Source organism: Numenius arquata, chromosome 8, assembly GCF_964106895.1.
Source record: "Numenius arquata chromosome 8, bNumArq3.hap1.1, whole genome shotgun sequence".
Taxonomy (NCBI): domain Eukaryota; kingdom Metazoa; phylum Chordata; class Aves; order Charadriiformes; family Scolopacidae; genus Numenius; species Numenius arquata.
This window is the reverse complement of record NC_133583.1, coordinates 54,464,405-54,477,161: the sequence shown is the minus strand read 5'-3', so window position 1 is coordinate 54,477,161 and position 12,757 is coordinate 54,464,405. Positions and strand designations below refer to the sequence as shown.

General features: G+C 44.1%; 1 protein-coding gene across 1 annotated transcript in view; it reads right to left on the bottom strand.

Annotated features, from left to right (window-relative positions):
- The window catches only part of ELAVL4 (ELAV like RNA binding protein 4), a 104,323-nt gene extending 94,399 nt beyond the window's left edge, over positions 1 to 9,924 (bottom strand). Inside the window, exon 1 of the mRNA XM_074152674.1 lies at positions 9,874 to 9,924. The gene's annotated coding sequence lies outside the window, so the exon portion shown is untranslated. The remainder of the gene's footprint in view (positions 1 to 9,873) is intronic.
- Between the last annotated feature and the right edge of the window lie 2,833 nt (positions 9,925 to 12,757).

Below are 12,757 nucleotides of genomic sequence, written 5' to 3'. Positions count from 1 at the left end.
AGTGCTGTGCCCACTGCTCCATCAGACCCTCAGAATACTGAACTTCGGTTCTCCTGTAAAATGGAACATTACCTTCTGGCAGGTAACGTTTTAAGAGCTTTTATATTCCAGGTGCTGTTTCTAAGAGCTAATTCCTAAGTTGCCACCTGTTATGGTTTGAGAGAACCCATAACAATCTATTGTCGTTAGACAATTATTCTCTCACCCGATGACCCCTCCCCACCCGGAAAGGGGAATCGGGGAACACAAAGAAACACAAGGGTTGAAATATAAATAGATTTAATAGACTAAGACTAAATAATTAGCAATAATACTAAAGAACCAGTATTAATCCCGATACTGATATAAGATATACAGAAATTATACTCAGCCGACTATATCAGTGGGAAGCTGTGCACTCCCGGCAGGGGACAGCAAGTATCGGACACTGGGAGCGCAATGGCTTCAGGAGGAAGGGAAGGCCTCAGGGCTCCGGCACCGGAGCAAGGAGTTCTCTGGACCCGCCGCCATCAGGGAGAGAGCCAGCTACGCAGCAAACTTTTCTAATTTATATTGAATGTGACGTTCATGGTATGAAATACTCCTGTTGGCCAGCCTGGGTCAAACGCCCAGGCCTTGCTCCTCCTTGTCCCTGCACCTGGCAAGGCTCGAAAACACTAACCTTGAATCCCACGGAGCCTGGCTGGCTATAAAGTAAATATTTTCACAAATTCAGACACTAGAGTCTTCTAAAAGTGCAATTTTCCCCAGCATTAGAAGAAAAGTTAGTCCTGTGTCTCTCAACCTAGGACACCACCACTTTTGTATGCCCTCAAAATATGAAAAGGAAATCAGCTTCCTTTCTCTGGTACAGCAGCCACCGTCCTACGTGAGTCAATGAGTTCCCAACTGTAATATTTCAATGCCGTGTAAAAAAGTAGAAGAAGTGAGAGATGTATTAATGGGAACGCTGTCTCTCTGCCAATCCTTATGGGTCAGAGGATTAAGAGATGCAGTAGCCCATCTGTGCTTCACCAAATATCCTCATTTAGAAGATAAACATGGTATGTAACTACATTTTTTACTGTGTACTTCCTTCATCCGAACTTCCAGTCATTCTAATTTCATATTAATGTCTTAAATTTGAAATTGTCCTTGATTTCAAGATGGATTAGGTAGTAATTACATTAAATGTTTTCTGCTGTTTCTGATCAAATACATATATATACCTGTTCACTTCCTTAAGTCCTTAATTTAAAGGATCTTTTTTATTCTATTGGACCACTAAGTCTTGCAGGGAGGGGCAGAAAGCTTCCATGCTGTGAAGGTCCCAGAAGCTCTAGAATGCAGAAGAAGATGTTATGGGTGCAAACTTCAAAAAGTTCACGTAATTTTTTCTACCGACTCTATTTTGAAGGTTGGGGACAGATAATTGGGTGTGATTGTGTCTCACTGAATATCCATTTCTCAGCACTGCTAGCTACAACAAGGGAAACAACGTTGGTAATTACAGTGTTCAGGAATACCTAGAATTTGATATCACTTGGCCAAAATACAGAGAAATTAAAGAAAAGATGCTGTGTCTTTTATGTCTTCAAACACATAAAATAGTGATTTCAAAATGTTACTTTGAATGCAATTGGTGTAACGACTCCCTAACGACACTAAAGCCAGATCTCTGCCTATCTCAAGATGGTGAGGCTGGAGTTTGCATGGGCAGTACTAATCCCTGGTTGTCTTGCTAATCATCAGCAGTTACAATGTTGTGCTTAGAAGCACAATGACCTTTTTCACTTGAGTTCAACTTATTTTGCCATAGCAGGTAGTATTTAGGACTAGATTCACCAAACAATGCTATTTCCTGTATGCTTGAGGGAAGATGCTTGGCTTTGGTTGGCCCCTTATTTTGCTTTACTCTGTACCCTGGATTCCACGGAGAATGGCTCTGACTTGCTATTATCCCTTTTCCAAGCTGTTTGGAGTGCTGCTATGGGCTTCAGTTTTCCTTATTGTACTATTATTAAAGGCCAATGCTGGTAATATTTTGCACTACAAGGACTTCTTTTGGTGGCCCTGCATGGCTTCTGGAATAACCGGCAAGCCAACGGTGTTCCTGCACAGGTGCAGCACAAAAACCAAGGGGGCAAGGTCAGCTAGGACCTTGATGGCTGACAGTCTACAGCCACCTGGTGCATTGAACTCAAGCCCACAGGTGAAGTTTGTGTCCAGTTTGGGCCCCTTACCACAAAAAAGACATTGAGGTGCTGGAGCGGGTCCAGAGAAGGGCAATGAAGCTGGTGAGGGGTCTGGAGAATAAGTCTTATGAGGAGTGGCTGAGGGACCTGGGGTTGTTCAGCCTGGAGAAAAGAACGCTGAGGGGAGACCTTATCGCTCTCTACAACTACCTGAAAGGAGGTTGTAGAGAGGCGGGGGTTGGTCTCTTCTCCCAAGTCACAGGTGATAGGACAAGAGGAAATGACCTCAGGTTGCGTCAGGGGAGGTTCAGATTGGATATTAGGAACAATTTTTACACTGAAAGGACTATTAAACATTGGAACGGGCTGCCCAGGGAAGTGGGTGAGGCACCATCCCTGGAGGGATTTAAAAGATGGGTTGACATAGTGCTTAGTGACACGGTTTAGTGATGGTTTTTATCAGAGTTAGGTTGATGGTTGGACTAGATGATCTTAAAGGTCCCTTCCAACACAGACAATTCTATGAACTTAACTCCCAGCGGCAATCCACCTGCAGCCTCTGAATTCCTTCCTTGGATGCTTCTAAAAGGGAAAAAAAAAAAGATCATTGTTAGTCCATGTGGCAGACGTTGGCATAGATCTATTTCACTCCTATCCAAGCACTCGCGGGCCTTGTGTATGACAGGAGAAAAAGACAGTTCCTTGCCACTGAGCACGTGAAAAAAATCCTAGGGGAGACAAGTGCACATTAGGGTGAGCCAACTGTTTACCATGATCTGCTAACAAAAATGTGAAAACTAAAAACGGCCTTTCTGCACTGGGATTCTATCGTGCATTAGTCGCCATGTGTTAGCGAACATAAGCTTATTGCAGCCTAAAGTAAATTCCTGCAATTTCAGTTTACCTCCTCTCTCCCAGCTGCTACATGTAGTGATTGTCTCTCAGTGATTTGCTGCTCCTTTTTCTGCGCCAGTGAAACCTTGAGAAACTGCAACTAAAACAAAATCATGCATTTATTTAAGAAGTATGGAACTTAACATGGTTCCTAAATCCATTATGAGCTCTCCTTTCCTCTAAAGAATGAAATTTCAGTTGGGGGCCCAATAATCAGTTTCAAGACTGCAAACAATTGGTCAGTTCATCCAAAAATCCCAAATTAAGTTCTGATTCTACCTCTCTCATCTTTTCAGATGTTCCCTAGGTACATTGAAAGAATTTTAACAGAGTAGATTCTAAAAAGTATTAAAAGATAGAGGAGAATTGTAGAGTTTATAGGATATTAAAATGCAATGCATGTGTCTGTATATATAAATATAGGACAGAGTCTGGAAAATGTCCCTAACAATACAGAAATATTCATGGAAAAGTAATACTTAGATATTAAATAATTTTCAATAAATATATGAAAACATCACACAAGCTTATATTTTAATTTCTAAGCACAGGTGTAGTAATCACTGCCACCAGGACTGTATCAGGACCGTGTAGACCCCTTGGAAACATCCGCAAAGGAACAGCTTATTTAGCAGCTACACGGTTAGAAGCTACTTCAAAGTGCTCTTGCTACTGAGAGCTTCTGGGGAATTGCAGGGTTCCAGCGTAGGAGAGGTCTTTGGGGCCCTTCTACCTGCCTCCGAATGGCACAGAATAGTTATGCTTTCTTAGCATCACACTTCAGGTTTAGGAATTCCTAAACTGTCTTCATCCACAGATTCAAATCCCTGGAGAACTGATCCAGCCCTGCATCTTTCCCAGATAAAGCGTGCTTTTATCGTATAGAGGTGTATATATATCGTATAGAGGTTCTGTTGGGAACTTAAAAATGAAGGTTATTTCACGAAAATAATTTTAAAACATCAGGATTGCAACAGTAAGCGTTTGTGCCTGTCCCTGGGTAACATTTCTTTTTCCATTCTGCACCCGGCTGGCTGGCACTGACCTTTCTTTCCTTTCCCACCCAAACGCGGGCCGTAAGTGCCCATGGGCAACCCAGCCCTCATCAAAGCTCTGCCCTGCTTGGAAGAAGGAAGTGTGTCTGAGAAAGCACCACCCGTTGGTGGTCCCTCACTTCTACAAGCTCAAAAGTGCGTGTGGAAGAGTGGAAAAGGAAGGTGGTGTTCAGAATCCCGGAGACACAACTTGCTCACCTTCCGTACTCAGCAGGGCCGTAATTCCCAGATTGGGTTCCTTCAGGCTGACAGCTTCTCTGTGTAATTACACAATATCGATGCGCATCCGGGAGGACAATCGTTAGGGACAAACAGTTCAAAATCTCCATAAAATGTAAAATTAAAAACAAAAAATATTTTCAGGAGTGAAATGAGATGATGCTTCGTCTGCATGGGCACAAATTGATCCAAGTTTTGTGATCACGGTGTCTCAGGTTTCGTATCAGTTATCTCAGCGTAACTTTTTGATTATTTCTGAAGTCATGCACAGAATGAGGGGAGACGCAGTTTGACCTTTCTAGACTTGCTGCATTTTAATTTTTCCCTGTGCTTAGAAAGGATACAGAAAAGCCCAAGAGGTAATATTATTTTTGTATACAACGTCTAAAGTAATATTAGGCATGTTCAGAATACATTAAAGATACTGTTCTGACACAAGAAATTTACAATCTGCTTTTAGATAGTACATAACTAATGAGAACAATAAATGCTGGAAGAAGAGAAAGAATGGATCAAGGTTACAAAAATAAGATCGTAGCGTTCCTCCACTACATATGCACGGTTTAAAATTAGCTTCAATTTTGCTGCCTCAGTCTAGGCTTTGGTTTTTTCATTTTGGCTTTTTTCTTTATTAGATTTAATTTTCTGTCTGAATCCACCAGACCATAAAATCCTGGCTAAAAACTCTGACCAGACTTTTTTTTCTTCTCTTTTTTCTCATTTTTAATTTGCATTGCACCTACTCTGCTTGCACAGCCAACACGGATGGCCTGTTTGTAGCAGAAACATTGCCACGACCTTTTCTCTGACAGCAGTCAAAGTTGAAGCACCGATAGAACATATACTGAAATACATGCACTACTTTATTCTACACAGGGGAAGTGATACAAAAAAAAGTAATGATACGATTTCTACACAACTCCACCTGGATTTTTACATCCCCACTTCAAAGAACCATACCATACACCATACCATATATGCGGTGTGTGAAACTCACGCAAAACTCCTGTTAATATTCCATCTTCTCATTCTCACCCAGCCTTAACAGTCACTTAAAAACAATTTGTGAAAGATCAATAATGCACCTTACTGGCTTTTCTGTTATGTATAAAAAAGGGTGGTTTTTTGCCAATTTTTTAAACACTCTGAAAATATCAGGATAGTAAAATTGGATTTTTATTGATTTTCTTGGAATATCTTTGGGGTTTCAACAGATACGTATTGACAGCAGCCACCTCTAGTTGAATCGAAAGTATTGAATGTGTAATGCAAATCACTCTGTCTTCAACTTTTTTGAATTATACTCATGTTTAAAAAAAAAAAAGTGATCAGAAATCTTTTTTCCTTTCAGTCTTTGCTCTTGTGGTATTATGCTTTCTCATGTTCTTTAGTCACCACACAGGCTTGCGGGCTGCAGACAAAAGATAAACAAAAAATGGAATATCTAATGTTTCAAATACAAGCACAGATAAAAAAAAGTAAAACATACTTCTCAAGTCCTTATAGATTATAAATAAATGGAGAAATGGCACAAATCCGTATGTAGAAAAAATAATTTCTTACTCAATATTTGTAATGAAGGGAGTTGTCAGTCACATTAATTTTTATGTAAATTTACCTAAGCTGATGAATCATAACTGAATTATTGCCTAATCTTCATAGGTTTGGCCAGCATTTCCATTTTTATTTCCGTTGCTTCAATTTGTTTTTATTTGTTTATATAATGGATTTTAAGAGTCCACACCAGCACCCATAAGTAACAAGGTGAAAAGAGGGGGCCTGCATCATAGAATCATAGAATGGTTAGAGTTGGAAGGGACCTTAAAGATCATCGAGTTCCAACCCCCTGCCATGGGCAGGGACACCTCCCACTGGAGCAGGTTGCTCAAAGCCCCCTCCAGCCTGGCCTTAAACACTTCCAGGGATGGGGCATCCACAACTTCCCTGGGCAACCTGTTCCAGTGCCTTACCATCCTCACAGTAAAGAATTTCTTTGTGGTATCTAATCTAAAACTCCCCTTCCAATTTAAAACCGTTGTTACCCCTTGTCCTGTCACTACATTTCCTGACAAAGAGTCCCTCTCCGGCTCTCCCGCAGGCTCCCTTCAGATATTGGAAGGCTGCTATAAGGTCTCCCCGGAGCCTTCTCTTCTCCAGGCTGAACAACCCCAGCTCTCTCAGGCTGTCTTCATAGGAGAGGTGCTCCATCCCTCTGATCATCTTCGTGGCCCTCCGCTGGACCTGTTCCAACAGGTCCATGTCCTTCCTGTGTTGAGGACTCCAAAGCTGGACACAGTACTGCAGGTGGGGTCTCACGAGCGCAGAGTAGGGGGGCAGAATCACCTCCCGCGACCTGCTGGCCACAGTTCTCTTGATGCAGCCCAGGATGCAAGAGACAGATGAGCACCAGACCAGTAACCATGATAGACAGCAATCCTGGCACACAGCTGACTGTTCGTTATCCTTCCTGCAGTAGACGTCACAGCACAGGAAACTTTTTAGGGAGGGATTCGAAGAAGGAAAATGAGGTGAGTGGGAGTGAGAAGCAGCAGCGAGGGAAAGCACGAAGGTGCTGGTTTGAAAATGTAACAAGTGAGAGTTATTACTGAATGAAATGTGTGGGGGGAAGACGTTGATTTCTCTATAGGATATTAAAAGACGATAGGGTGGGAATAAGCTGCAAAGAGCCACAAAAGTGAAGTAGCTTTTGCTTGCTAAGCTGCTGAAGGAGGGGGGATACACTGAAATAAGAAATATAGATGAAACAATGATTATTAACATAACCAGAGCAGCAGTGTTTTGCAAGGGTGTTCTGTTATTCTTTGTTTTGTGATGTCCAAAATTAGATTATTAGCTTTGGAAGGGTAAGGACCAAAGACATCTTTGTACTAACAAGCACCCTAACACATTTTCAGGTGCTCTTAAAAATGCATAAATAAAAATGAGCAACTGCTTCTCCTGAATGCTATTTCCCCTCATTCTTCAGCCCTTATTTTTCAAGCTACACCATTCAGTTATCTATTTTCAAAAAAACTTTACATATGAACTTTCCAGTTCTCTCTTGTCAAATTATCTTACTGTTTTTGGAAAGGCTGCATATCATCTATATTTAACACCATTTCAGCTTGGTGAGGTGACTATAACATAGCGTTAAACTCAGACTGAAAAAATGAGTATGGCATTTCTAGGTTTTTCAAGTGTGAACTCAGAAGAGCTAATTTGACTGGAAAAAGTGCTTTCCCCCAGCTGTCTTGGATTTCAGTAAACCTTCTTGCAGGTAAATGAGTTGAGTTAATAGAATGGCAGTTAGATGCAAAAGGCCTTTGGATTAGTATTTGTGGTCACCATAGAAGTGAGTCTCTCAGAGAAATGCGAATGAAGGGGACATCTGAAGAACTGATACAGAAGGTTTCTCCACAGGCACTCAATTCTTAGAAATTTACAGATGAAAAATGCTATATGAGTATTAATAGATAGGAATGAAATATGGATGAGGGGACACTAAAGCTGGAATAGCAAGTAGAACAAAGGGAATAAGGGGATATGGGGACATGATAAGAAACCAGACTAGAGCTGCAGGCTTGGCCAGAACTGTCTAAGACCTTAAAAAAAGAAAAAAAAAACCATGAAAAAAAACCCCTAAACAAAAGAAACAAAACCAAACCAAAACAAAAACAGAAAAAAGAAAAGAAAAAAAAAGAAAAGTTTAGATAAAGCAATGAAGAGGTAAGTAATATAAGAAATTATTTGAAGGAGGACTGAGACAGGACATGGCAGGAAACCTAAAAGAAAGGGGCTGTAGCAGGATAAAGGATGACCAGAAGCAAAAGTGTCCTAGCTACTGATACAGATACGGTCACCTTTTCAAAGAGAAAGAGAAAGCCAGATTTGATAAAAGATTAGACAAGTAGAGAGGAAAAGGAATCGGGTTTGGTTTTTGTGACAGACAGACAGGTAGGAGGTACGGTAATGCACATACATGGAAAGATTCCTGGAGAGAACGCTTTTGTCTATGTTAAGCCTGCATCAGTGCTGATGATGTTTCTCAATGGATGTGCAAGAACATTTAATGTAAACAGTCAGCCATGAGATCTGAATGGACAGAAGAAAGAGATGAGAGTACATGTGGCATGTTCTCAAGAGTGATGTCCCAGGATGATGTGCCCAGCAACAAACAAGGAAGAGTATGAGGGAGAGGATGTATGTGGTGAACTTACAGTAGTTCACTGTCAGCAGCGAGACAAATCACCCTTTGTACTATGCTAGTGACCACCTACAGTTTATGAAGACTGCAGAGGGAAAAGTCTAGAAAATATTTTCCAGAGCTTGGATCTCAATGGCCGTCACTGAGCAAAGAACAGTATCCATACTCGAGTATTATTCTGTGCAAGGATCTAACTCCTAACCCCTTTACAAAGCCCCCTTGGTGCACCATTTTGGACAGTTATTTCATCAAGTCACTGGCACAGTAATGTGGCTAAAGTAATATTAAATTAGCTTATATAATACTAAAGTAAGATACTGACAGTGAAGAGAAGTAGATGAAAGAGAGAGGCCTAAGTGCCACTGAAAAAGAAAGGAAATAGCAAAGAAAGAGAAACCACAAAATCAGATGCTGCAAAAACAACCAGAGTACTATGAACTGAAAGAATTAACAAGGCTGCAGAAGTCACGGAGAAAGGAAGCAACTGACCCTACAGTAAAATCTAAGTGTGTAGAATATTATCCTGCAGATATTATCCATGGAGTCTTGTTAAGAGGAGTTGAACTGGAGCGGAAAAGGCACATACCAGATAGAAAGACAAAGAGGTAAAGTGATATTTACGGAACAGAACTTCAGATGGATAAAGACACAATTTTACCTGCCTTGATTTTTAAGCTTGGAGTGTTTCACTGACTAGTCAGTGGTCACTAGGAAGCGGTTACATTAGTTTACTAGCTAGAAGGAAGCAAACACGTAAGTATGTACATAGCCATAAACGCAGTCCTGCCTGTTTCCATTGCTTAGCAATGCATGCATACTCCCCAGTTTTAACAGCCACCCAGTCTACGGTGCATTGACTGCCCATGTATGCAAATATACATGATTCTAGGCCTTGATGCTTGTGCTTTTAACACTGTGCTTGTGCCATGGCTAGCTTTGCTTCTGAGAGCTTGGAGTTCATCTGTGTTGACGAGGTACAATGAAGCTTCCGTCTCAGCCTTGCATTAGAGACATGCATGATCAGACCCAACCTGCTGGGTCTCTTCGGAAACACACACATAATTAGCCCCTTTGCACCACAGACTTCATTGCTGTGTTTGCCACATGGTGAGTGTCACCCAGTGGGCCTGCAAACACACACACACACACACAGAAACCCTCCCGTCCCCAGGAATCATCACTATATTTGCCATATGGTCAGGCTCACCTGCTAGGGCTGGGAGAAGGAGACAGACGGGCAACACTCTCACACATAATGAAGCTCCCCACTGGGCTGCCTTAAGAAAAAAAAAAAAAGTTGACATAACTGCCACACGATCAAACTCACCTGCTGAGATTTTGGGCAGGGCGGGGTGGTCACACACACATGAATTTGCCATCTCTGCCCAAAGCGTGCCTCCTTGTAATGTGCTTCACCTAAGTACATCAGAGTGGAAACCAGAACAAGAGGGACCCACTCCCTTCCCAGGGGAGTGACAGAGACGCCTAACCTAAACAGGTCGTCAGGCTCCTCTACCCCCCACTTCCCTCCGGGCTGTAAGGCTGGAACTGCTCCCTGCTCTGGGTGGAAGGGGCCATGTGCCTCCATACCGAGCCTCTCCTCCCGAGAGCCCTCTGACTACCGCAGGGCCAGACCCGACTCCCCGCGGGCGGAGAGAGAGGCCCGGTTGGGGGGCTCAGCCCTCCGGCTACTGCTCCCCTCCTCCCGGGCGCTATTACTGTAATTGCCGAGGCAGAGACAGCCACCGGGGAGAAGATAACGAGCCCTTCCTTCCATGGGCAAGCAGCGACTGTAAACACCAGCGGCAACCGGCCCTCAGGGGCCGGCGGGGCCCTCCTTACGCACGGCCGTTCCCGCCCCTCACGCAGCGCCGTCTCCCCTCACGCGCGGCGGCCGCCGGCCCGGGCGAGGACGGGAGGAAACGCTCTGCGCCCCCCGCCCCGTCCCGGGCCCGGCCGGGCTCCCCTGGGCGCCGGGGAGGCTTTACTCGGGCACCGTCCGTCCGCTCCCGCCACCCCTGCTCCCCGCGCCGCCATGGCGGCCTGTGGGCAGGCGGGGAGGGAGGAGGGGGGGCACGGGACTCCCCTGGCGGTGACGTGTGTTGCCATGGCGACGGCCAGGCAGCGTCTCGCGCCGTGGTGGTGGGGGGGCGAGAAGGGGGGGGGATGACAACAAATATGGCGGAGAGGAGCAGGACGGCAGAGACGGGTCAGTGCCAGCCGCAGTCGCCTGGGCGGGGGGAGAGGGGAAGAGCCCCCCTTCTCCAGGGGCTTCTGGCAGTAGAGGGGGCCCGCCTCGCAGCGGAGTGCCGGGGACGGAGCCCGGGGAAAGGGAGGGAAGCGCCTCCTGGCCGAGGGCAGTGGAGGTGGAGAAGGGGCCCGGGGCAGAGGCCCCTGCACAGGGAGCTGTGGAGGAGGGCGAAGCACCTTCCCTTGGGGGATGAGGAGCATCTTCCCGGGGGAGAGGTGGTCGTGGGGAGTGCCCCTTCAGGTAGGGAGAAGGGAGAGAGCCCCCAGGCAGTCCAGCCCTGTCTGAGGGGGGGATTGGCCCGTCTTGGGGAGGAAATCGAGAGGGCAAGAGCTCTCACCCAGCAAACAAAATGTGGGGGAGATCCCCGGTTGTGCAGAGGAAGAAGCTGATGGTGGCGTAGCCTGGGTGGCCTGCACTGCAGGCCATCCTCCCTGTACAAGGTGCAAAGGTGGTGGTGGTGAAGAGCAGAGCAAAAGGGTGGTGCGTAGGAGTTGCCCTTACACAAGAAACCATGACCTGCTTGATTTAGAGTGAAAAAAGTAATACGTGAAGACACGGGGTTGGAATTGAAACTGCACCAGAAGGGTGATAGCTTGGGGATTGACCTACAGGTGCTGCTTGACTTGTCCTGGTCGGTGTAAAGAACCTGGAGGCTGCAGAGGGACAGCATGCAAAACTCCTTACATGTCACATACCTTATTCTGTGAGGGTCTCTTTAAGGAAGGTGCCAAATGGTGTTCTTCCTATTCAGGGTCTATTAGCAATGTCTCTAACTGTGGATGAGAAGATAAGTTTGTCAGTGAAATTGAAGGTTTGTGTTTCCTCATGAATGACAAGGATCCTGTAGGTACAGGGGTCTTTCCTGTTGTAACAAAACACAATTAAGGTCTTTTCCAACCCACGTGAAAAAAAAAGCCCCCAAAATAAGTTAAGAAAATTAGAGATATTAATATTTGGAGGATGAAACAAGGATAATGACAGTTTTTCTGAATATTAAATATCCCATAGCGTCATACATAAATTATCTGGGTTCCTGGACCAAAATTTCATATTCCTAGCCTGCTGTGTTAGCTGCTGTGCATATGCTTTTCAGCCTCAGAAGTGGCTCCAAATGAAGATGTATTATCCATAAAACTGATTTTGGATTTTTGGGCCACTTAAGGTGAAAAAAAGTGATAAATATGTGAAATGCTGTTGTGCTCTGTGAACCAATGCTACAAAGGCTCCATCTAAAGCCATGTTCAGCCATGCTGTTTATGAACACCTGAAACCACACTGTAAAGTTTATTGTACATTAAACTTGTCCATGAGGCAAGTGATTATTTTCATCCACTGTGTTGTGCAACACTACTAAACACAGCTGATGAGCTCTGACTGTGCTGTAAAACAGGAAACAAATCTCCAGTGGCCATTTGACTGTCAGCTTTCCTACCTACTTCATCTACCTGTGCCTGTGCGGTTGTCAGTAACTTTCTTTAACATATAATGTAACTTTCCTACTATTTCCGGATAAGCACATAAACTTACTCTTACATTGTGTTCTCTGCTGGATTAATCTGCAGCCTGACAGCATTTGCTTTTTATTTTTAAGCTTGTCCAGAACTTTTTTCACATCTCACCGTTGCAGCTAACTGATCAATGATTTTCTCATAAATGTTGTGTTTCAGCTTGTGCTGAAATCATGTTTAGTTGCATGTTCCGATATATGTCCGCTTAAGTTTTGCAGTGCCTGTCTGCCCATTTTGCAAGTCTTAAGTTGCAGGTCCTTCTTTTTGCAGAAACCAGATGAGGAATTAAAAATGTAAAGAACCACAAAAATAGGAAAAAGACTGAAAACTTTCAGAGATCAGTGGGGCTTGGAAAGCAAACTTGTGATCTTGGCCTATTCTTAAGAAAGGATGTGGAAAGTAGGCTGTGGAAAAAAAAAGGTGGGGTGGTTTTGTTTTTTTTTTTTTTTTCC